Here is a 23,157-nt window from a genome sequence, read left to right on the forward strand (position 1 = left end):
ATTTCTTCTTCACAAGCACATGACAAGAATGAGCTCCAGACCACTGGCAACCCAACTGAGCTGAAATCCAGCTTGCTTATAGAGGGCCACTCCACCTTGCTGAAAAAAGAGGTGAGAAAAAAAAGAACTCCAGATGTTGATTGCAGTCTGGCAATCTTTACTGTCTGGCAACAGCTATGGTCCATAAAATCCCCTACTGAGGCAATATCAACCCACTTAGACAAGATACTGTATTAACCCTGGAAGTTTTTACCCAAGGAAAGAATGAAGATCACAAAGTGTTATTAATTTTGATTTCTTTTCGTGTATTTCTCATCTAAGGTATTGCACTGGACTGTTAAAGTTAAAAGCTGATTTATTTAAATGTATTTCTGATAAGGAACTCTCTGTGATAGAGAGTATGTCTTCAAGTGAATAGTTCATATCAGGTTTGAGGGAAAACTTAATAAAATGTTACAACCCTAGATTTTGTTGCCATAAATTGCGATTATGTGAGCATCCTGTGAAAAATGACCAGAATGCAATCAGAATGACCAGCATCAAGTACACACTTCCTATAAATCAGATTGCGTAAGTGATAAGGTCTGATTTTTGTGTTGAGTCTGGTTTTACTCAAAATAGTGGCAGTATTTCTACTAAAACAGGAAGCCTTGAAGTTATTTGCAATGAAACTTCATCTGCTGCTGCTGCTGCTGCCAACAATAAATCTACAGCAACACTATCATCTTATTTGCCTTTAAGAAACACCTTCTTGAGATACATGTCTCGTGAAGCTAGGGATGACTTTTCTGTCTTCTAAGTACAACTCTATAATATCTTTCTTCTACAGCAGTTTTGGATATATAAGTAAACTGTAATGGGATTTTCCATATTGGGAAAATATATTCTATTTGCAATTGCACTTCAAAATCTGCAGACGTGCTTTTTGTAGCTAAGTAAATAGTCCCAAAGATATACTTTTTTTGTGTGTGGAATCAATGCCTGAGGAATGATAAGTGGGGTTTTCAAAATACAACCTCAGTCGTTGTGAAAAGACAGGACACAACAGCAGCGGCCATGCAGCTACAGAGATAACAGCTGCAAGGTCAACAAGTGCATCCCTAAGTAAATCTCTAGAAAGGCATGTCACTATTAACACCACTAGTTTGATTGGCTGCCATCATATTATGCACGTTAGAGAAAACAGCTGAGCTGCACAAGTGACTGTGGCAGGGCTGAATGCTCCCAGAACTTACCGTCTGTGCTTGAGGAGCAGTATTTTGTTGCTGTGAGCAGTGACGGTGACTGTGTAAGGCTGAGATGTCAGCAGCTTGCTGGAAGACAGCTTTTACCCTCCATTATCTGATGAAGCAAGTGTATGATTTGTGGAACTGGGTCAGGAATACAAGATATTTTAATGGTCTCCAAGCTAGCCCAGGAGGAGGGACTGGGAGTTAGACTGGACGAGGCCTGAAGAAAAATCCAGTAGGGCCTGAGAGGGATTAAATCTTTGGAGATTGGGGCAATATAGTGTTGCTAAGTGACACAAGGAAACAGACTTCTGGTGGGGTTTCATTGTAGTAGCTGAGGAAGCATGGTTTGCAATAGACTAACAGTGAGGCTTGTTTAAGGACTGAGGGCTTGTGAAGGAAAGCACTGAAACCATTGCCTTTCACAGAATGTCACCTCTCCAAACTGGTCAAGCTTTGCCAGAACCCAATATCTCAAACTGGCTGTGTTGCCTTTTGTACCCTTGGCCTGCTGCTGTCCTTTCTCAAACACCACAATGTAGAGCAGCTGATGTGTGACAGCTGTGTCTGGCCTGGGCTCAGCCCTGAGGATCTTTGAGAGGCTTAATCAGACTCAGACAAGGCAAAGGCAACCAATAGTGTATTTTTTCTTTTGACCAATACCTCAAAACAGAGAATGTCCTTTAGTCCCTACAAACACATGTTCCCACATCCTCTCAAAAGAGGCTTCTTATCCGCTTAGTGATGCATGATGCTCAGCATGGCAAGTCAGAGCAACTGCACAGGAAACAGGAGAGCAGAAAACAAGAAGGTGCTTACCTGAGCTAGGAATGGCAGGTGCAAATGGTTTTTGGAAGAGGAGAAGCAGGATCCAAGATCTGTCAAACGAAATCTGAAAGAGAGTGGAACAACTGAGGTAACTTCTTGCAGTCAGAAAGGAACATGCAGTCTGCATGCATTCATGCAAATGTGCGAGGGTTAAAAACTCCATAATATTACAATCTATAACATTTACTGGAGCCATCAAAAATATGATGTTTAATTTGGGAAGAGAACATGTATTCCGAATCACTTTAGTTTTTTCTTTAGATATTAAAAAAAAAAAAGACTGTCTAACCTCATTAGATATTTTACCTTATGAGCTTACCCAGGTGAATGTATGAAAACAATACAGAACAAGAGATTAAACATTCTGCTTTGAAAAAAACATTAGCATGAGATTTTTGGAACAAAGTGGTGAAGAATTAAAATGCTCTATGTTGTAGTGGTGTCCTTTTACTAGCATACTGTGCACGTAAGCAAAACCTACTATACATGCAGCCTGTCAGGTTTAGTTTTCTGATTACAAGACTAAATGCAAAGAAGGAATAATTCTTGAGTCATTTCTTTTGCCACTGTGTCAAAATGATTAAATTCTCAAGTTCAGAACACACCATATTAGTGTATGGAGTCCACACTGGCAATGCTAGCTTTACGTATTTCTCTGTGACATTCAGTAATTTCTTAACTTTCCTGTCGGCAACATTATAAACTCAAAAAACTTTTTGGAGAAATCCTGGAATCTAGAAACATTCTATAGGGTAATTTGGCAGAAAACAGTAGTGCAGCATGAAATTGCTTTTCCAGGCTTAAAAATAGCCGGTGTTAACAAGTCTCTAATCTTGAACAGATCTGTCACTAGTGCAATGTAGTCATAAAATGGAATACTAAACACTTGCATTCTGATGTTTCCATTTCTTAATATTTAAAAGTGCTCGCCAAACATAAGGAAACTTAAATTCCAGAGATGCTCTGATACTGTGTCAATGAGGAGTCAATCATTTTTCAATAGATGATGTCCAGGAACAATTGCTGCCAAAATCCCAGCGGGAGGATCAGAAGGCATATTTTGTATAAGTAAAGGCCAATTTATCTTATATAGCACTTCAGATTGATTCAGTTTTCCAGTGCCTGACATGTGCTTTGAAGTAGCCACGGCTGTCTCATCTTGCTTTCTGTATTTCTTGTGTTGGATTACTGACCTTCATTCACCTCCAGTTCTAAGTTGCACGGCTTGCTAGTGGTTGAGCTTGGCAATTTATTATGTTGTTCATGCATCTCTTTCTTCTGTGTACTGAAAATCAGCAAGGATTCCTGAAGTCCATTGGGCAGGAAGGGATCTTTGGAAGTACCTGGTTCATCCTCTTGCTCAAAGGGTCACAGCTGAGTTCAGCCACATTGCATGTCTCACGAGACTTTGTCTGGGTGGGTTTTGAAATCCTCCAAGGTACTGACTTCTTCTTGGTAACCTCCCCCTACAGGTTTGCACTGAGGTACCATGCCAGGTGACCCTACCAGCTTGCTTTGCTTGAAGAGCCAATCTAGACAGTGCCATACAAACATTTGGGCCACATCTGAAACATTCAGAAACTTTCCTTACCTTTGGGTCATGCCTTCCCCATGTCTTATACCATTGTAACTTTTCATTCTCCAGGGGAAAGTTGTCTTGTGGAGGGTAAGAGGAGATCTACAGATTCTCCCTTTTGACCTAAGGAGTTATGCTTAAAGATAGGAAGGGCATTGGAGGGTGCAAGCACACCATGGTCACAATAGTAGCATACGCTGTGTGAACCGGAGGGAGAACAAGATTTCAGAGAGACAAAAGTAAACAGAACTTCTATCATTCATTTGCTAAAAGTGACTTGTACTTGTGTTTTTCAATCTTAGAGCTGTGGACTTGGACAAGCAACGTAGGAAACCTTTTTTTCCCAGAATTTTAACCAAGCTGGATGAATTTCTGGGAGACTGCTTAAGTGGCTGACACTGATGGGAAAGAAAATCAGTTGTAGGGTGAATGCTTTTCTACACTGACTCAGACGTTGCTCAGTTAATGTTATGTCCAGTACTTGCAAGATCTCAACACAACTGTTGTGGCTTTTACCCATTGGTTTACTTCTTTTGATATCAATTCCTGGTAGACCCAAAGTGGAAAAAGGAGAAGAGAGGCATGCATAGCCAGTAGCAAGTAATATGGTCCCTCACAGCCAAACCAGCGGTCTACAATAAAATAAAGGAAAGAAATATAAACTAGCCATGAATAAATTTAATCTGAAAAGTAGAAGTTGTCTAACTATTAGGAAAGGGAGATCTTGCAACATTCTTTTCACAGGAGCAGCAGGAGGTAAAATAATGTGATTGTTTTAAGATGGAGCAACCCTGGGCTTGTGAAAGAGAAATGTTGTAATAAAAGAATAACTCTGGCAGCATGCATCTGGCCCCAGTGATCAAAGAAATGATCCTTGATCTGTTGAAAAGGTGTGTTTAAGAAATTCACACAGGGAAAAACAAATGCATTTTTCTGTATTCTGGAGGTGTGCTTTATACTAAATGCCTGTAATACAAATGAGTGCGTAATGAGTGTCTACTCATATCGTCAACTGCAGAGTACTTCGTCAAGGAGTGCAGACTCTGTTTTTTTTTAATTCAGCTTGTGGTTAATAAAGCCCTGGGAACATTTTCCTTGCCCAATTAAATATCAGTTTTAACAAAATGATTGAAGAGAAATGTCATGTTTCTGGGTTATTTGTGTTTTACAAAGAAAATCTTTCACAACAGATGTGTTTCTGTTATCTCCTATTGGGTGAAAAACTCTTAGGCTTTGGGGTTTTTAAGCTGTTTATACCGCAACAGCTAGCAGCATCTAAGACATGTCTAGTGGTTTCATTTGGGGTTATACAACATGCAAATGTAAATGTTAAAAATGGGACTGCTAAACACCTTTCCCACTGCTGGCGCTGACCACTTCAAGATACAGTGCAACAACCTCCCCATATTTTGGTGTGAGTGTTCAACAAAACCTCCTTTACATCTTGCTGACCTCCCACTGAGAGGTGGTCTTCAGCAGCCACTGAACTAAAGACCTGTTAAACATCACTGAACTGAAGTTATGCTACTTACTGCCAGGATATGCCATTGGGAATCCAGTGTACTTCTAATCTAAAATACCAGTACAGATTGTCCTTCTATAGCTGACTAACTGGATACTGTTTACCATGGCTGCTAATTATCTTTCTCAGCTCTTAGTTGTCTGCCAAATCAACTTGCTTCTCTCACAGATTTGTGGACAAAACAAAAGTAATAGGTGCCACATATCTTAACCATGTTTCATATAACAGTAATTAATAAGTTAGAGACACATAGTCAAGATGAAATGAATATTCTACAAAGTTTCTGGAAAACCGTTATCATGCGTGAAGTCAGAGGGATGCACTGAGTAGGGCTTTTCATAATCTGAATTGGCTACTATACAACATTTTCATTAATGACATAATGATAGAACGAAGTGTTGTATTAAATTTGCAAATTACACCAAGTTGGGAAGGAAAACAAGATTAGTATCCAAAGAAATCTTGCCAAATTAGAGTTATATTTCAGAAACAAAATACTATTCAACAGGGACAAGTGTAGGGTATGCAGACACTGAGGAGTAATAACTGGCTGGGTAGCACATCAGTAGGAAAGAAACTACAAGCTTAACCTGAGTCAACAGTGTTGTAGAGCTGCAAGAAAAGCAGAAACTGGTCTGCATAAACAAGAGGATGACCTTTAAGACACATGGATGGAAAAACCCAACCATTGTGCTATAACACAACCTCAGTTGAAGTTTTGTCTAGCTAGAAAACAGCTGTCAAAGACCAACTGAGTCTGCTTGTGTTTCTCCTAAAAAAAGGGATGACTAAGCACCATCACTGCAAGTTTCTAAGTCATGAAATCCAATGGCAAAAGGAATAATCGTTTTTCTATATCCATATGGCAAGACAAATAACTGTGGGCTAAACATCATCAAGGACACTCCTTGGAGCATGGGGAACAAAGCCTGGGACAGATGATGATGAGAGGAGACAGTGAGGGTTTCAACTTCGGAGGAGACTGGTTAAACACTGATAGGGAACGACACAAATGGAGCTGACCCCCCTCTGGTGTGGCAGAAGCAGACTAGATGGCCTCCTGAAGTAACATTCAACCCTGCGAGCTGGAATTCACCGAACTGCTAAAACAACACTGGGAAATGGATGAGTTCAAAACTTTTAAAAATGAGCCCATACCACTTCAAAGACATTACTGCTTCACAACCCTTTTTCATGCCTGCCTGGAAAACACTGGGCAGTTGTCCTGTGGGGAGATGAGGCCGTACGAGACCACTTGAAAGCATTGCCAGAAAGCAAAGTTTAATGCTTACAGTTCAGTGGCAGCAGTAAAAAGTTTTTGTGTCAGTTTCTGGTTTTGTCTCTTCTCTTCATTGCAAACATTTATCCCACATTTTATTTTTCAGCATTTGACATTAATATATGGAGAGATCCAATAATGAGAAGATATGGTGCAGTTTTTTTTCCTTTTAATGTCTCAGCACATGGAGAATAAGATAGCTATGTCAAAAAAGCCCAGAAGTACCCACATATCTTCATATAACTTCAGAGGCTGCCGTCAAGCATGACTGTCACATAGAATCTGTTTTCAGTGTGGTTAAGATCCTTTTGGGTTCCACAAAAACTTCTCCTAACAACCTCATCAGACTATGGAAAAAAAGAGATAGCGCAACTGATCCTGTGGATCCTATGGTCACCTAATTCAGATATTCAGGGATCCATAGCTAGAATCAGCCCCAGCAGAGCTTCAACAGCTGGAGCTGGTGTTCCTAAAGGCTTTGTTAGGCTGGGCTCTCTCCTGGTGTGAAAGGACTGAGAGGTTATTGCTGAAGTTGTCAAAATAGTGAAGATATAACAGGTTTATAGAGCTGCATAAGCAGGATTTTACATAAGATTTCTGGGCTGAAAAGGCATGCAAACCCCTGGAATGCTTTCATTGCAACCAGATGGTACACAAGACGGGGGAAACATCGAATGGGAAATGGTTAAGAAAAGGAGGTCAAATATCAACCACTGAGGTGGTAACATCTGGATGTTTAGTAAGCCTATGTAAGAAGAAACTAAGAGGTCTTAGAGGGAGTGCTTCGTTTTCAAGTTAAAGAAGTGCATAGATGATGGAAAAACTCATTCACTTCTTGCAATAACAAAATCAAGCAAGATTTTGTTGTCTGAATAACAGTTCTTTTGATGATCAGCACCTTCTATATTTGAATGTTGAAATTTTCCATCTGTTTGATGATTAAAAGGTTGAGGCTGTTGAGTCTGTAGGCTCAATAACAGACTGTGTCTCTTAGACATTACTGTGATGTTCTTTTCTTTCTCTCCTGCTTCTTTTTAGAGCAGCAAAAGCAGAAAACGTGAGGTGTCAGAGCTTAATGCACTGACAGGTGATAATTGAAAAAATATTTTATTTCAGAGATTTCTGATTTTCGAAAGTACGAGGTGATGCAAATAATTCTGATTCTCCTTAGCCCCATCTTATATTGCTGTTGATAGTAGTAATGTCTCGACTTCCTTCACTCAGTACTTGGAACTTGAAGCCATTTTCGCCAATTACACAGCAATTACTACCGATTTTGTTCTCTTAACTTCAAGGTATGCTTCAAATGATTTCATCAGTGTGAAGTTCAACCATGATTAATTCGAGCGTCAGACCAACAAGAAAATGGAAACATGATGATTGGAAGTGCGTAGTCTTCCAGGCACATCTGGCACTTTTCTATTTTATGTAACCTTTTGGACTCAGCAGAACAATTTCTCTGGGGATCTCTCTCTGTATGGAAGATAGTTTGGTTTTATTTTTGGTTTTTTTCTTTTTTATTTATTTTTTTTTTTAGTTTGAAATAATAAAAACCTTTGTAAAGAATATTATCTTCGTTTTACAAAAGGAATGCTAAACTGGTGATCGCTTCTAATATTTCTAATATCTGTAATGGTAATTTGGGAAGAGGAGCTACAGTAAGCCAGTTCTCTGAAGTCCCAAACAGTATTCTGTTTCCAACTTCCTATTGAGCTCAATAGTAAATTAACAGTCTAAATAATTGTTCTTCATTTTTGGGGGGAGGTAAATTCCCAGCACTATTAAACAACCACACTCTAAGTAACAGAAAGATTACTGAAAACGTGCTTTTCTATTAACATATAAAACCATCTGCAAATTGCTTGCTGCTAATTATTTGGATAGCGGTAACGCTATCAGAAAATGAATTCCTTAGTCACAATCTCTTAAAATAACACCCTTCTCCCATCAAAAGTAAGTGGACTGTTCAGAGAAAGAAATATGTCTGAGGAACAATTTTAATGCTTCTCTTGTATATGCTACATTTATCAATCGCTAACTGAAAGTTTCTGTCCTCCAGACAGAAGTGAGTAAAAAGAGACAGAATGAGACAGAATGATATAAAGAGGCAAATTTATCTAAGTAACTGGGGAGAGAAGGTTCAAGGGATGAAACATTTTGTTGTCTTGAAGTCAGTTTGAAGCAGTTTCTGAAACCTTTTATGCTTTAATAACATGGCTGGGGGAGCGAGGAGTTTTCACCTAGAATAAAACTGGAAGAATGATTCACCACATGTCTGCAGCTGTTCCTTGATCCCAGTTAAGTTTGACACCACTAACACCTATGAGTCAGCACAGGCTCCTTGGGGCAGGCTTTGCCTGCCCTGTTTTGAGCTTGTTATGGTAGGATCTTTACCGAAGGCTGGAAATTATCTTCCAGCATTGCTTGTCTCAGTGTTTCCTACCCACTATCAAATACCACCAATTTCCACTAAGAGCAAGGATCTATTACTATATCTCATGATTTCCACAATACGGTTGTAATACTCAGTCTATACTTTGCCTTGACACTCTTTTATCATCTCTCTTTATCCAAGATAATGGATGTTCCCATAAGGACAGTGACATGAGGTTGAAGATGAACATCTGGACTGGTCAGCATAGCCTAAAAGCAGGCAACTAGAATAAACAGCATAAACTGCAGCCAAGACACTGGAAAGATATTTGTGCCATGCTTGAGAATCCCTCACTCTTGTATTTTAATATGTTCTGTATTTAGGTTTAGAAAATATTTCTTCTTAATAGAGATGATGGAATTCTGGGATTTGTCAAAATGGAAAACAAAGGAACTCTTTCAATATATGAAGCCATATTTTTCACATCTTGCAATTTGCCTTTCACTGTTTTGCTGAGTTCCAAGATTGCTCAGACCCTGTGAGCTGGTTCAACTTTCTATCTTGACTTGGCCTACAGCACCCTAAGCAACTGTTACAACATTTAAGTTTTTGGCTTATGAGTAGGTTTCTTTCTTCTGGAGCCATTTTAAAAAAAATGTGACGAGCAAATGGAAATGGGAATACTGGGAGCATATTTGATAGATGTGCTCACTATGTTTATCCAGAATTAGAGTATTTTACAGTATTCCTTGTGATTTCTTTTAGTCCTATACCTAAACCGAGTTGACAGGACTTTTTTCTTAGTAGTTATTTTATTATGTTTAGTATCAGAGGGGTCTGGAGTAGGACAAAGCTTCCGAATGACTGTTTCACTAAGCAATCTTCTACATACTACAGTAGGATATAAGGCTGGATATTCTTCAAAGAGAAATCATTAGTGAGAGCATTTTTCTACAGTTTGAGGAATCAGCCACCATTGCCCATCAAAAATATTTTAAGTACACAGCATGCAGGCTGCTTCTTGAAGGACAGACATTACCAAACAATATTAACAAATAATTCAGCAAGTGTGGAAACAAGATTTCCTGACAGTCACAGCAAGTGAGCAACAGGTCTGGAATGGAAGACAGATTTTTATATGAAAGCAAGTGTAGATGTCTTTCCAGATTTCACTTCAAAGTATTAATCACAAGAAATGTTGGCCAACATTAGTGAATGGTGTAGATAAGAAAAATGAAATATTTTCAGGTAAATCCCCATGTCTTTGCACTTTTTCAGTGTAACAAATTGAAAACTAAACTAAGACCAGTTTTTGGTATATGTGCTCAGAGCTCAGTATGGATAAGGCATTTGCAAGACATTCAGTGGATGGTCAAACAACTCTGCCAAGCTCTTCAGAGTAGTTTTCCATGTCACTCAGTCTAAGTAAGCAATCTCCGCAGTGATACTACCTAGACAGACAATGATTAAGGGGTTAATTAACATCCATGTCAATCAAATACTGTCATCATTGCTGTTTCTGGTGCAGAGTAATGTTTTTATTCCTAACCTATTTGCTTCAGACTAAATTCTGAGATATATTCGTGCATGCTTACCTCTGCCACTTCTTCTGAAGTGGAAGGCAATGCGGCATTCAGGTCGCAGTCATTTAAGGAAAGCTAGGTCTTTCCAAGGAACATCATACCCACATGTCTGAAATTAAAATAGTAATCTGGTAAATGCTGAATAGAGTTTTCTCATATTGGATTTTGTTCATAAAGTTGTTAATGGGATTGGAACTTATTTATTTTGGTCTCTATCTCTTCTTGTGCCATGCGGTTTATGGTCATGGTCAGAGTCAAATTCCTATTCACTGATAGATGATATTGTTTTCTTTTGGAGAAAGGGAGATATCAACTGACATTTGGCTTTCTTGCTTTTCTGAATGTATACAGCAATTCTGTTGCAGCTGACTTCTAGATGTGCGCTAATTTTTTACTCTCTCTTTCTTTGATTTATTAGTGACTGGCCAAAAGCAGAGTTTCTGGAATGGATTATTTGTTTTTAAAATACATGTCAAGGAAGCAGCAGCAGAAAATAAAACATGTTTATGAAATACTTATATGGAAACTTTGTATTGGTCTTTATTGCTTTTAATTGCCTACAGAATTTATGACCTCAAAGGCTGACACTGAACGCATCTTGCCTGATATTACACTGTCCTTAAACTTGTATTCAAAAAGGAGGGAAAAGTGCACTGGTTCCAATAATCATGCTCTGTTTCATATTCAACAACTCAAAGATTTGTTTTAAAATGACAATTATATTTTTGTTTTAAAAATGTGCAAAGGAATCATTTCCATTTAGTTTGCTCGCCATTTGTACCCTTTGCTCAGAATCCCTCACAATCCCTCTGAAATCAAACTCTTAAAGCTCCTTACTGAAATATGATCTCAGGAGAAAAACTAGAGTAAAAATTCAGAAAAAAATCATTCCTGCGCTGCAGTCTGGGATTTTCAGCTTTCCTCAAGCCTGTCTGGCTATCTATCCGTTCCTCTAGACCTTCCAGATTGGGTACAAAAACATTTCTACTGGTTTTACACTGAGATTCATCTTTGAATCATAACCTGTAACTTGGGATCTCTTACCAGTAGTGCTGCCTTTGGGTCATTTCATATCAACTGAGGAGAAGCATAGGTTGAAAGCTGTATCTGTTCATTTCCTTCTTATAAGGAGCAGAAGCTTAGTGCAATAAATATTTCCAGACTGCTACTATTCTTAATGTATTTTGACAGCTTCCATGATTAAAGAGAAGACCAATGGCCCAGCTGTACTTCAGATCCTAGTTTGCATTTGAGTCTCACTTTGGATTGTACACTTCTACATGAGAGAAACTCTTTCTGATTACATTTGTGTTTAATTTCTCGGTCAAGACCAAACTCTTTTCACCAGTGTACAAATACTTCCCTGCAGGCTAGCCTTTCTCCCTGGAAATACTAAAAACACATCCCACTTGTGCTTTGGATTTCTTAAATGTGGAATTTGAAGTTCCATTTTCTGTTAATCAAGGCTGGATGATTAGGATAACTCAAAGGGGATCATGAGGCTTTCATAATCTCAGAAGAATGGGAGAGAAGAGAGAGAACAGTTTGCAGTAGCATTACCTTAGAGCACACTGAGATGTTACTTTGGGATAAGATCTTATAACCTTTAAGGCAACTCTGCCAGTGCTGTATTTACTGTTCTCTAAGGTTGCACTTTGTTGTAATTTATTTGCAGGAAGTTTTGGGAGCCTCCACATTAAAATGTTGGTTTTGTTGCAACAACAAGCCTCGTGTGACTGTTAGATCTGTAGGAAAAATGTTCAACAAACTTGCTTGTTTTGAAAGGATATGTAAAAATAAAATATTATTGAAGGACTATTTAGGGGGAGGAATTTAGAAATATTTCTGCCAAGAATGACTTTTGGAAGTTGATGGCAAGGTCAGTTTTGGAAGCTTTTATTCTGCAACTCCCTTAACAAGATCTTTTCAGTACATACAATGATACCCTATAATTAGCCATTCACTCTGATGTTCCTGAATTTGGTTGTAAGACTCCATAAAGGAGGGGAAAAAATTGCCAAAAAACGGTATGAGAGAGCTAGAGATGAAATATTTACTCCATCAGAGGTTCTGGTGTTTTAAAAATAAATGGCCTTTTAAATGACACACAAGAATTTCTCTCCAGATTGTTCTTGTGAAATGCAGTGGCTTTGTCTCTGTCGTGGTTTGAGTTGGAAGCTCTTTGTTTTAGTTCTCATCCAGTTATTACTTTAGTTGCAACTTAATGGCAGTTTAGATTCCTTCTGTGGAAACGAGAATAAATGCTCTATCTTCAGTGTAAAGAAAAAAAAACCCAACCACAATCAGGTTTTAAGAAAAGACATTCGGCTATAGTTCATATTAGCAGTCAGCTGACCTGTAACTATTCTTTCCTCTGGAGTGGGCCAGCAAAAGGACTGTATTTTTTCAGTCAGTAAGTCTCCTTTGAGATCTGTTGATAGGTACAGTCTTTCAAAGCAACTCCAGAGGGCTAAGAGAACAGAAGTGCTGTGCTAGCCCTTTGTGGCCAGTAGATGAGAGGAAAAGAGTGATACTTGCAAGGTGTAACTAGAAAGTGCAAGAAGTTAGGTTGTTTAGTATTTCCCTTTTCTTTCAAAATGGTGTGTTAATTATTTCCCTACTGGAAAGGCCATACTGATTACATATCTGCAAGGACCAGTAGAATTCTTCCCATCCTGTATGGACATTCTCCACACAGGCCTTTTAAAAGGATGCTAACTACACACATATTTTATTGCAAATCCATACATAACTATGTGCAGTACAAAGTTGCATGAAGTTTGTTGTTCTTGTATGGAGAGGCTTAAATCCTCATCCAAAAACTTCATTATTTATTTAAAATACAAGAAGGGTTCAGAGGAAACCCAAGTGTGAGATTGAAGGCGCTGATGAGAAGTTCTTAGTTTCTTGCCTTCTGGTGATGGCTGAGCTGTGCTGGACTGCAAGATTAGGGCTAGATATGCATTGTACAATATGGCAATTCACATCTGGAAACTTCTTAGGTTGTTGGAGGAAGTGAAAAATAAATTTGAGGAGAATTCTTGGCCTCCCTAATTACAAATCCAGGTACTGTACTTAGTTCAGAGGTGGGTGAACACTCCACTTCAGCTAAACCAAAATACTTTCATATTAAATTATTGGTTATGAATTAAGAATGGGAATTTACATCAGCCACTGAAGTTATGCTTGGAGAAAACGTTGAGTTTAAACCTAAAATTTGCCTGATTTTTCCAAGTCTCTTCTCTCTCCATTCCTGGGAATTGTATCTCTCTGGATCTCTTTTCTTTCCTTCTTTTGCTATCCATCAATTTTGATAGTCTGAGTAATAAGCTAATAGCAACTCCTACAACTTGGATTTCAAACAGTGCTCTCAGTTGAGGAAAATGCACAGAAACACTGAGAAGTAGAGCAGTTCATGCTTCTGTATCAACTCAATAGTATTTTTTCTTTAACTGCTATTGTCATTGAAGAAATAATTCATTTTCTCCAGACTAAGCCACAAACCATTCTGTCTTACTGGATCAGAAATTGGAGTATTGCTACAGAAAATTGAAATTTCAGTTCTAGAGAATGTTGCTCAGTGAAAAGAAGTCAAGTGAATTGAAGTTATTTTCTTCTGCAATCTGAAGAGGGTCGACTGATGACCTCATTTTGTGATGGAATTAATTTTGTCATCTTCCTACCACCCATTTACACACACTTGAGGGAACCAGTGAAAGGAACTGAGGTGCAGGATTCAACAGGTCAAACTTCATAAACCTTTTTACTGTGAGTCAAAGAAAGGGTGGCAGAGAGCAACATTCTGGCACTCAAATACCTTTGGAGTTAGGAAGAAGAATGTGTTCCCCAGGATTTTGAGCACTGGGAACTCTTGTTACATACTAGAAGCAGAAGGGTGCTTGGAATGCCCAAGAAGGAGCGTGAACATTTGGGGCACCTGGTACCACAGATCCAAGAACTGGTGATATCGTGGCTGAGCTGAGCACAGAGAGGGAAGATAATTGCTGTCCTCCATTTCCAAGGTCTGGCTTCAGAGTGGAGAGGTCTAGTTTTCTCCCTTCCCAGGGAAGTGCCAGGAAGTTATGGCTGAGAACTGTAGCAGGGAAAGTTCCATCCTTGGAGATGCATTCTTTAGGGATGCTCAAGACACAACTGGGCATGGTCCTGAGCAATGTGACCTCTCTTTGAAGTTAGTCTTTTGCTGGGAAAGGATGGACTTGAGGGAACCAGTGGTTCCTTTCAGCTTTAAATATCCTATGGGTCAAGGTCTTGCTTGCAGAAAACCATAAACATATGGCAAAAGAAGAGAAATGGCTCCAAAATGGTTCCAAAAAAAAAAACCAAACCCTATATTTTGCAACATACAGCAAGAAAGCAGTTATTGTCTGAAAGGATTTAGTTTGAATTCTTAAGTCAGTGACAAGCTTTGCAGTACTCAGTGTTAAGAAGCTGAAAGCTGTTGCTGTCTTAGCAGAATAGCTTGAGAAGATAAGTTCTCTTCCAATTGCTAATGATATTGCGGGTTTCATTTTCATTTAAGAGAAAGCTCTTGCTTGAAGACATTCACTGGATCTGTAATGATGATATTGTAATAAGTTTAAATGAGTGTAATTTTCTAAAATCCTCAAAAATGTTCTATCATATTTTCTCCTTGCAAACTTCTTCCAAAGTAACTCCTTTCTTCCTTTGCACATTCTATCTCTGGGAAAAAAAAAAGTAGTTGTAGGGAAGCAGGAGGAATAAAGCCATTCGTAAGCGAAGTAAAGTGATGAACTTCTTAAAGATTAATGTATTTTGAAAAGAAGACAGGTAGATCCCTTCCTAAATGCTGTATAAACAAAAATTCCACTGCTCTTAGATCTCATGCTAACATACGGCTTTACAAATGCCATTTGAGTCCTCTGCTAGATACTCAAATATGCATTATCAGCTTTCTAAATTTGAAGTCCCACCTAGAAAAGAAGATCACACTCAATAAAATGATGGTATAAATGTAGAATAAAAGGCCTGGCTTTATGAAGGAGTCCATGACTTTTTATACTGCTTAGTTTTAAAATTCCTCAATAACTGTGGTTAAAATGTTTTAAGTGCTAAATTGCAAGTTAGCTTCCCAAACTAATTCAAGAGGATGGTAGAGTCAATTGCAAACCAAAGTTTGCATCTTTTCCTTGAGAGACTGGTCCAAAGCCAGCTGAAGCTAACTGGAGTCTTTCCAGAGAATTTGCTTTGAGCTTTGGAAGAGAAACAATATGTAAGTGCTTACGGCTTTTTAATCTCCTTTTGATCCCAAGCAGGATAAGCAAAGAAAGTGGAAGCCCATGAGCGGATACAAACATCTGACTGTTGGGTCTGAGAAGCAGAAGTGACACATGCTAAATACTCTATTTCACTGCTATGGCAAATGGTCCACACTGTCTGCAGCCTCTTTCTTACTGGAGGTTCAGCTGCAGATCATACAAATGGATTGGATCCTCCTCCAGGAGAGCAAAATCCTTCCTCAGATCTGTCCCAAGGCTTCTAGAAGACCCTCACCCCTCTAATTAATATGCCTGCAGGAGATACCTGCAATGCGTCTGGGCTTTAGCTTTTTACTGGTAGCTCTAGGTGTCTGCATACTAAATTTGACCTTTTTGCTTGGCATGATACTGGCATCACAGGTCAATCAGCCAGTTTTGCAATCCTTTTCTCTTTTCATTAAAGCAGTGCCATAACAGACAGGAAAGGAGGAAGAGGCCAAGCAGCTATGGAAAGTTAAACCAGGATAAAAGCTCTGGAGAAGCTTTCTCATTCATCCTGCCACTGCTGGAAATGAGGAGGAGAGGCAAAGCAGGGTGTGTGGCTGGCAGGAGGCACCACCCTCACCCACAGCCCAGACACTGCAGGCCTCACCCCTTGCTCAGCCCATTGCAGTTGTACAGCATTTTGCATCTGCAAAGAGCAAGGTCATGCCAGTATAGCTGACAAGGGCTGAACTAGATGAAGAATGTCCTGCCCAAACTGCTATGCATGCTAACCACTATGGTCCCGCAATCAATAACGTTTTAAAAATGCTTTACATTTTTCAATGTCTTTTTTGGGGCTAGAGGCTACCAGATCCCTAGGATTTCAGGAAAAAAAAAAATGAAACAACAGAAAAATTGCTCTGAAATGTTGGACATCTGCATTCTATAACAGCAAAAATGCAACTTAAAAACTGGTCTCCTGTCTGCCCTATCTCCGATTAATAATGCAGAGATCTGTAGCAATGGGAGTTTCCCAACAGATTTCTGGGGATTCATTTAGATCAAGTTCAGTGGCAGTCTTGGCAGTAGATGATCTGACATATTTCAATAACTGGTGAAATTGTCTGCTGTGAAATGGTTAGCTACGCATCGAAACACACCGCTTCATCTTGCTTCATTCATTGGAAACACTTGCAGAACCCAAACCCGAGCCCTCCCTGCTGTCTGATGTTGAGCTAACTGCTGATTGCCTTGCATGACAAACTTCTCCCCTCTTGCCTAATGCAAAACTGCTGACTTGGCTCCTTTTCCCCCTCTTCATTCTTCAGTTTTAACCAAAAGCAAGTCTTTCAGGGTCCCCAGCGTGTGCCATTACTGAGATGTCAATATAGTACCACCCAGTTTGTATGCACAATCTCTGATGTTGAATGTGACTCCTAGGACATTCTGAATTTTTATTGTTTTGTTACAGTAATTAACTTTTTTTTTGTACCTCAGCTGTAATGCAATGAACATTTAGGGTAGATTTTCTTCCTCAATCCACAGACCTCCTTATTCCTAACAAGTTCAGATCTTTACAGACTTATGCTGGTGGCAGACCTGGACAACAGCTGGGAGTGCAAAACACTGTATACAATGAAAAAGATGTGAAAAAAGTGAAAATACAAATGATGTTTCAAAAATCTGCTCTTTTGTTGTTGTTATTGTTTTTAGCTGCTGGAGAGGTAGGGGTGTTAGAACTAAATATAGTCCAGCTTTGCCATAGATAAGAGGCTAAGATGTAGGACTGACATAGAATCATAGAATTGTGCAGTTTGGAAAAAGCTTCAGGATCATCACATCCAACAGTCCGATATGGAAAAGTGGAGCCATCCCTTTCCTGGGGCTGGAAATCTGGCCATAGCCAAGCTGCTCTTTGGGCAAACACCTCTCCTGGATTTCCTGCCCTGGGGTAAAATATCAGATCTAGATAAAAATATTTTTCTGCAGAAAAATATCAATTCTAATAAGAAGAGTTCTGCTAAGATTTTTAGGCTGGAAATTTCATGCAACAAACTTTGACAAATCTGATTTTAATGCTTTTTCAAGTGCATGTAAACTTATTAGAACTTTGATATAATTCACTAGTCAAACACGTAGTGTTCAATAAGCAGCTCTCATCTAACAAGACAGTCCTTATACAGTGCTGACTCACTCTTTGCACAAATTGATTTTAAAAACCTTCAGAAGCATTCAAACATGCCCTGTATTTCCCCATCAGAAACTTCAAAACAGACAGAAATGGGCATTTAGTATTGCTGCAACATGACAAATGTCCTCATCTGGGCACATTCCAGACTTCTCTGTGCAGAGGCTGGTCCTTGACAGTGCTTCCTTGCTTAAGTATCAGCTACCTGTCAGTCACAGACTTTGGAGCTGACTTTCCAGGAAGACAAAAGCATTCTCCACACCAGAGAAAATCTACAATAATCAACACTGGGCGCATGGACAGAGGAATGCTGTCTGGGCAAAATACAAAAGGCAGCAATAAAACATCCTGCTGCTGTGAAACTTTCCCATCCAGCCTCATGGAAGCCAGCCTAAAGCCAGAGAAGCCAGTCTGTGAAAGAGGTGGAAAAATTCACAAAGTGAGAAGATCTATGAGAGGAATTTGGGTTCGCCCTCTGGAGCAGTGTGATAGATGTTAGCCCTGCACATGGCTGGGGGAAAATGTCCTTAAGATTCCATAGTGTTTCTGAGAAAATGATGCAGAGCTTGCATGGTGCAAGCAGGGGCCATAAGCTGCCACACTTCCTCCCTTTTATTGTCTCTGTAGCCCACAGGGCTGCACCATAACCTGGTACAAGGGAAGCAGCATGTCTGTGGGAATTGATCTCTCAAAATAAAATTTAATCATAACATCTTCTAGGAGGAACTACACGGCTCCACATGGTCGCCTCCTTGTCCTCCCTATAGGAAGTTTGGACCTCTTGTAGCATCTTCCTGGCCCCAAGGGCATAGCAAAGCTCACCTTACCAGGCAAGTCCAGAAATTGTAAACTCCCTTTGGGGCACTTTGTCTGCAGTAGCTTGCAGGCGTGCCTGATTGTGAGTTGCAAACAATTATATATCAGTAAGCTCACATACTTTAATATTAGGTGGCTTAAGCTGCACTCTTTTCATCTGGGAGCATTTTTTCTTAATGTTTGAATGGCTAGGGCTGGCAAAACAGCCTTAATGGATGATATTTGGCACTTCATGTGTTTTCCATGCAAAGTGAGCCAATAAGCCCAAGGAGGCTGAGGCTGGCCAAATCCTTCTCCTTGTTGTTCAGACTTGATGTGTGCCAAGGAAGCTCCACGAGTGGCTTCACACAAAGGTGAGAAGGCGGCAGGGGGGAAAGGAAACCTTGGCTGCCCATTTCACCTCTCCTCAAATGGCTCCCATCATCCAGGACAAAAACTACACAGGAAACCTCTCCCTGTGTCCGCAGCCTGGCTAATGGGAAACCTATCTACTCCAGAGCAATATGTGATGGTCCTTTATTTGGATGCATTTTCTCTCCCACTCCCTCACCGCTGGTGATGAAAACCCCCAAATTTGTCCCTGAGGAAGAGTACCTGAGTGTATGGAAAAGGACAACTGTCTGCTGTGGAAAGGGCAGCAGATTGGGCTGTGGTTACAGACCTTGTCTGCGGCTGAGGGCTCCACTGATGGAGGAGCCTCCATCCAGCCCTCAGCGATGCTCCTGCCTTCCAGAGGTGGCTGGCAGATGTTGCTGATGTCTTTGGCTGCCCTGTGTGTTCCTCGTTCAGGCCCTGAAGTAAAAAAAAATAAATGAAAGAATTAGACTTACATTTAAAAAAAAAAAAAAAAACAGTTTGGAAAATATGTTGCTTAAAATCAACCTCCATTTAAAAAAATTAGTTCAAGATGTTGTCACTTCCCGAGCCAGGAGACTTTGGGAGTACAATGCAGGAAGCCCGCTCAGCCCTGGCTGTCCCTTCAGACAGGGACAAGTTATTGTGGCGTGGGTGAGATAAAAAAGGCCTTGAGCACCCAGACAAAATTTTCCTTTGGCTGTTTGTTGTGTATGCGTAACCCTGTCTGTGCTTTGTGCTGGCCAGGGGATGGAAAAGAGGTTTGTGGTCCTTTTTTTGCCACATCTCTGTGAGTTCACCTGTTTTGGACAAAATATAAGCAGTGCTATATATCCAGTAGCATATATGCCATGGTAAAACCTCTTTCTGCCATGTCACCAGTGGAAACTGATGGAAGAGAGCAGCTACAGACCCCTTCACTGCCTTGGCGTGCCCTCAGCTCGGGGCTGGGCGAGCTCAAAGCCAGCCCCTGCTATAACAGCAGCAAGTGTAGCCCTGTTGCAGCAGTGGCAAAGCAGTGCTGCAAAAGAGGTGAGCATGGCACTATGTTAGAGGCTCCAGTTGTTTGAAAGCATGGCAAAAGATAGCCAGGAAAGTCAGTGGAGAAAGGCAGCAACATGGTGCAAAGAACAGATCAAACTGTAGGGACATTAGGTAGAGATGCTTGCAGGATGATGATGACAAGTAATGCAAGGGAACAGTGAACATGAGAGATAGGAGTAAATAAAACTCTTAAGTAAGCAAGTATATTGCACTGTGTATGTGTTAAATTGAGCATGACATGCACATGCTAAGAGCACTGAGGCACAAGGATGCCTATTTGTTATTTGTTATTACAAAATATATCTTCCAGCACAACAGTGCAATCACATTCATGATTTATTTTAGAAGGGAGAGAAGAAAGGAAGAATAGCTTTTTTTTTCTTCTTTCTTTCTTACCATTTCAAGACCAGATCCAAGTCTCTCTAAAGTCAACGGGCATCTTTCCAGTGCTTTCATTGGGTTTCAGCACACATCCTGATTACAGTAGAACAAACTGGTATTATTATACAGGCAGAGAAATTGTCTGTCACCTTTAATTAGCAGCATGTTTCAGTGCTAGAGAGAGACATAAGTCATATCTGGGAATTGATATATTGCTTAATAACACTCTGTCAACACTGGGAGGTATGTGGTTTTGGAAGGCTCCCTAGAACTGAACATCCCAATGAGAGGGGAAATGTAACCTGGCATTGGCAGAACATGAGGTGCTGCTTCAAAACAGCCCTTCTTTTCCCTTCTGCTTCTTTCTTCTTTTTTTCCTCATTTCCTTAGCCTGTCCAACCTTTCCTTTTATCAAAAGTTTATGATTGCAGTGAGCCAATACTCTGTGTGTACAACACATGCTCCAAGGTGAATTCTTTGAGAACAAAAAATGTAATCTTTCTCCCTTTTTTAGCATTGCTAAATGCTACAAAACTCTTCTCAGTGTCTTGTAAGTTAAAATATATGGTTTTGCAGTACAAAGTAAAGGCTTTTATGACACAGGCAAAGAAATGCAAGTCCCATTCTCAAAACATTTTTTAGCAGATATACCACCTGTTCATTTACTTGAGAACCCTCAAAATTTAATATGAAATTACACTTGTCTAAATTTCTAAGTAAAACATACAGAATTATTTATCCTTTATTCAATCTGTATACATTTCTGCAGAATAAGAAAAACGTAGTTTGAAAAGTCTAAAGAGTATTCTAAAAAATCTTTTTACATATAGAATAATATAGCATTAAAGATGGATCTTACAAGATTCACTAAGGATTGCATTTCCTACTTTTAGTGTTCTCAGCCAATATATTTTCTGGAACTGAATATCAGAATCAGAGAATCACAGAATCATAGGGGTTGGAAGAGACCTTTGGAGATCATCTAGTCCAGTCACCTGCTAAAGCAGTTTCCCTACAGTAGTTTGCATAGGAAAGCATCCAGGTTGGTTTTGAGTATCTCCAGAAATGTCTCCACGAGCAGTCTGGGCAGCTTGTTTCAGTGCTTTGTAACCCTTAAAGTAAAGAATTTCTTCCTCTTCCTCAGATATTTCCTTTATTCCCATTTATGCCCACTGCCCCTTGTTCTGTCTCTGGGCACTGTTAAAAATAGCCTGGCCCATCCTGTTGACATTCACCAATTAGGTATTTATAAGCATTGATAAGATCTCCCCTTGGTCATCTCTTCTCCAGGCTGAGCAGTTCCACATCTCTCAGCCCTTCCCCATGAAGGTGCTCCAGGCCCCCCATCATCTCTCTCCAGTTGCTCCCTGTCCTTCTTGAACTGAGGAGCCCAAAATGGGGCACTAGAGCACACTAGAGAAATTCAGTTTCAAGTTACATTGTTCAAAGGTGAGCATTTAAGGAACTTCAGTCTTTGAATTTGTCTTATTAAGTGATTATACACAAATTTAAAAAACTAAATTTTGAGAGCTGGGTAACATCTCTTTGGCTTCACTTAATATCTAAAAAAAAAAAAAAAGTTGGCTGTATGCTAACCTTAAGATATGTATCTATCTATACATAGTTAACATTTAATTTTGCAAAGTGATTTGAATATATGGGTTTTGGTAGAAAAGGAAACACTTAAACATCACTTCTCTGACTGAAGCAAAAACCATTTTCATTTGAAGGAGTATTTGCTTCATATTTAAGTGAATAAAATGCCTGGCTACAGAGTAAGCAGTTTTAATTTCATTTCTGGTAATCATGATAATAATATCCCCAAAAATCAGTTATATGATAAAGAATGATGAAAATAAAAGATCTAGGAAATGAATCACCACACAGTGTAAGATGTGTTTCACTATCCCATGGGAAAATTATAACAAGTCTTGTTAAAATATGCAGTATGAGGCAATAATACTTGCACTCCTACAAAAAAAAAAAGGCCTAAATCTGGGAATTTGGGGCATCCAGGGCTCTTTGAGAGTAAATGGAAAACAGAAAGAAGACTCATGATCCACAGCAGATTTCAACAAATCTACTTGTGTTGCAGCTAGATGAAGGAATTCATTTTTAGTAAGTTAAGGTTATAAAGAGGCATTTATTTATTTATTTTCAATACAGAGATACGAAACGAGTCAAGAAGTTTTCAACCCAAACGCCTACTTGTTTGCATAGGTTTTCTCTAAGAGAAATAAATTTATAATTTTGTGCTTTAGATACGTCTTCAAATTATATATTTTTTTTCCTGATTAAAACCAAAAAGAATTTCTAATCAATTATGCACTTCTTTACCTGTGTTTTCTTTGCCCTCTCTTTCATAGGCACATCTGTGTAGAGCATCTCTCTCCAAAATAAAAAAAAATTCCATTCAACATGTCTTCCTAAATTGAAAACAGAGGCAAACAAGGTCATAAAAGAAGAGGTTAAGCGTAATTTCTAGCACTACAAATTCATTTAAGACATAAATAGCAAAGTGCTTTGGTTTCTTAATGCTTACTATGGATGTGAAACTGGTAGTAATGAGTCTAAAATGCTGTGAAGTTGAAGGTTAATGATTAGGGTTAGGAATTGGAATTTAGATGTTAGAAATGGGGGTATAACACAGGCAAGAACTGAGCTAGCTCTGAAGAAATAAGGGTTGGGAGTAAGACTTGCTGAGTTTATGCCAGAGAAATGTTCCTTTGAACAAGTCATTCCACGAAATCTATTGCATGTA

The 23,157-nt window shown here is 39.3% G+C and overlaps 1 long non-coding RNA gene across 1 annotated transcript; it reads right to left on the reverse strand.

The window, feature by feature from the left end:
• Positions 1-14,135: 14,135 nt before the first annotated feature.
• On the reverse strand, positions 14,136-22,819 carry LOC128086833 (uncharacterized). The gene is made up of 4 exons (XR_008209543.1): positions 22,734-22,819; positions 20,412-20,489; positions 19,279-19,409; positions 14,136-14,659 (listed from the first exon to the last, which is right to left on the reverse strand). It is a non-coding gene; the product is annotated as an uncharacterized LOC128086833 (long non-coding RNA).
• Between the last annotated feature and the right edge of the window lie 338 nt (positions 22,820-23,157).

Source organism: Tympanuchus pallidicinctus, unplaced genomic scaffold (assembly GCF_026119805.1).
Source record: "Tympanuchus pallidicinctus isolate F22 unplaced genomic scaffold, pur_lepc_1.0 scaffold3, whole genome shotgun sequence".
Lineage (NCBI taxonomy): Eukaryota > Metazoa > Chordata > Aves > Galliformes > Phasianidae > Tympanuchus > Tympanuchus pallidicinctus.